Source organism: Microtus oregoni, unplaced genomic scaffold, assembly GCF_018167655.1.
Source record: "Microtus oregoni isolate MIOR12 unplaced genomic scaffold, Mior012 000097F_ref0000449, whole genome shotgun sequence".
NCBI lineage: Eukaryota > Metazoa > Chordata > Mammalia > Rodentia > Cricetidae > Microtus > Microtus oregoni.
The window spans coordinates 1444624-1447899 of record NW_024544710.1 but is presented as its reverse complement, the minus strand read 5'-3'; the positions used below and the strand labels follow the sequence as shown (position 1 = coordinate 1447899).

The 3276-nt window shown below is 50.7% G+C and overlaps 1 pseudogene; it reads right to left on the bottom strand.

Moving 5' to 3' along the window:
• Positions 1-208: 208 nt before the first annotated feature.
• LOC121442861 lies at positions 209-2490 on the bottom strand (annotated as a pseudogene).
• Between the last annotated feature and the right edge of the window lie 786 nt (positions 2491-3276).

Here is a 3276-nt window from a genome sequence, read left to right as displayed (position 1 = left end):
GTCAAAAGTTCAGGAAATGGTTCCGCAGCCTGCTGGAGAAGACCGTGGAAATAGCCTCCACTGTTCTGGTGCATACAAAGTTTAAGGGTCTTGGAGGCTAGGTTGGACGCTTGTTGGAAAAAGGCATGTAGGCCAATTATGAATTGTGAGACAGGATCAGTGTATTGTTCATGGCCAGTAAGCATGGTGAGGGTGACATTCGTCCAAATTATAAGTTTGTATAGGTTTGGGTCTCTGCTGCATCATCATAAGAAGAGCACCACTGGAAGAAAACTGAGGGGTCAAGGACTGCCTTCAACATGAAGTACCAATTATAATGGGTTTGAAGCTGCATGGCCCATTGTCTGAGTACTTCTTCAAAATAAGGAGAATTGGGGTAGCATCAGTCACCTTTACACACCCCTGCATGGCTTCCAGCCAGATACCAACCCTGTTGCCACTGGGAGGGAACATAGCTGACAAGGACAACATCACTGTAGTCTCCAGACTCCACAGGGAAGGGATGCACCTGGAAGTGTTCCAGCATATCAAAAATGGACTGGACCCGACACTGACCCTCCTCATTCAGTGATAAACACAAGTGCTTGGCCTTGCCCTGGAAGTTGAAAGTGAGGACATATTTACCATGTCTTGTCTCACTCTGATGTACCAGCAAGACACCATGGGAGCCAGTGCCTCCTTCCAGCACTTACTGGGCAGCCTTGGGTCGAGAGAGCATTCCATGGAACTAAGGATCTCCTGAGAGGGGTTTATTCCCCCCTCAGTGCCCTCTGACAACCCCTGGAACAGAAATGACCCTGCATCTGCTTCTGGAGTATCCAGGGGAGGGGAGGGGGTTGAGAGGCGATGAACTGTTTTTGCTGGGGGCTCCTCCTCAATGGGAATGTGAGGGGGCAGTTCCAGAGAAAGCAGTTCCATTGAGTCAAAGTGGGAGGCAGCAACGGAGGCAGAACTAGAGGAGAAGGATGCTGATAGCTGGTCAGAAAGGTCCCCATAAGCCTCCTCTCACAAGCAGTCATTGCTATTGCTGGGCCCCAGCAGCAGATCCTGGCTGGACAGACTCTCTGAAGGATTCAAGCAGGGCAACTCCAGGCTGTCTGTATCCTTTGTGAGGAAGTAAGTCCCAGGGGTCAGAGGAAGGGTCATGGATACAGGGGCTGATAGCAGGGCAGGATCCTGGGCTTAGGCACCCTTTCCTGGATGTCAGACACCCAGGCCTTCTCATGAAGTGTATCAGTTGTCTCCAGAATGTACTCTGTGGGGCCTTCTACCTTAACCACAAACGTGTTCTCCCTGTCAGGCATCTCCATCTCTAGGGCCATGGCTATGCAGTGATAGTAGACCAGGGAATACTGAGTCAGGGCTGGGATGCCTTGGATGATAGGAAGAACTCCAAGCGACTTCCTCTTCCTTCTTCACTTTGGAGCAGTAGGTGACACTTGTACCACTAAGGCTGCCCTCATCCCCCTGAGGTCAGCCCAGTCGCCCCTCCTCCATTACTCACTCCTGCTGGGTCAGGGTCAGCTTCTTCAGCCCCCATAAAACTGAGCAGCTCTTTTCTCTGTACAATTCCTGTTCTGTCTTTCAAGGTTCCCCCTCCACGACTCAGTCTCAGTCTATCTCTCCCCAGGATATGTGCCATCACTAGCCAATCCCCTACCACATGTCCCAGCATGACCAGAGGAGTTGGAGTTCCTGTTTCCACCTAGGACTGGAAGGCCTGATGTGGTCTCCAGAGGCTCAGCTGGGATGTATCAGTGGCCTCTCGCCACTGCAGAATGACTCATACAGAATCTCTTACATGGGGCTGGAGAGATGGCTCAGAGGTTAAGAGCATTGCCTCCTCTTCCAAAGGTCCTGAGTTCAGTTCCCAGCAACCACATGGTGGCTCACAACCATCTGTAAAGGGGTCTGGTGCTCTCTTCTGGCCTGCAGGCATACACACAGACAGAATATTGTATACATAATAAATAAATAAATATTTATAAAAAAAAGAATCTCTGACTGAGCGATCCTCTGAATGGAGGTAAGTGTTTCTTGAGCCTTGGCTTTGAAGATGGTGTAGAGGAGGAAGAGACTGAGGAAGGAAGAGGGGCCAGCTAGGTTCTAAGAAGATAGAAATGGGCCCAACACAGTCAGGGGACCGCCCACCCTGCAACTGTCAAAGGATAAGTCATGTGGTGGTACAATCTCCACACTAGGACTCAATGGGGTCAAGACAGGTGGGGAGAATGAGCCCGAGGCCGGGGCCAATTCATCTTCGAAGTGCTGTAGGAATAGCTCAGTAAAATGGCCAGAAAAAGCGGCTTCTGCTTCAGGCTTTGCATACTGTGGGTGGGAGGCCAAGTAGAGACGAAAATGGTGGGCAAGATCCAGGGCAGCAGCCCTTGCATGGGACTCACAGAACTCTTGCCAGCTGCAGGGAGGGGGTGGTGGCAGCGCTGGTGGAGAAGGGAAGGGCCCATTCCCTGGGGAAGGGGCATCATTCATGATAGGCCCCAGCAAGGGCCTGTGAGGTGGGACAGCAAAGAAGAAAGCAGCCAGAAGGGAAGGGGTGAGTGGCAACAACTGCATCTCTGTTCCTGCACTCAACTCCAGGGTCAAGCAAGTGGAAGTAGCTGCTGTCTAAGGAAAACGTTCCAATCCCGGAAGGGAAAGGGTATTCAACCACACTCCAATGGCCAAAACCTTTCTGTGAATTAAGAAACCAGCTCTTAACTGGTGGTCACGTAACTGGATTAGTTGAGAAGAGAGACTAGTGTGGACTGTTGGACTTCCTCCACTGTGGTTTGTTAGGTCGTGGCGTATACTTATACAGTCTCTCTGGGTGAAAAGGACCTGTCAGAGGGTCTTTATTGGCTCTACCTCCTGTGTGGTCAGCCCTTATGTGGAGGTACTGGGGCAAACAGAGTCACGATAGAGAGTTCCTAACCAGGAGGACAAACAGCCAAATGAAAAGAAAATGTGGGGATAGGAAAGAAAGCTGCAATTCACCACAGGTTTAGAAAACAAAAATAGGGGTCAACTTACTGAAAAACAACTGAAGGGGGTGAACTCAAGATGCTGGCAGAGAGTCAGGATGGGGACAGCAGTGGGGGCAGCAACAAGCAAGAAAAAAGCCCAAAAGATGGTAAGGAGGACCCAAAAAGTGAGCAAAAGGAAAAGTTCCATCCTCGTTGGGTGCCAGTTGTTGTGGACTTGTTACTGCTGCCTGTTGTGTGATCCCTGTTTTCTGGGAGGCAGGGGGTGAGAAGACGCAGAGGCAATGACACAGAC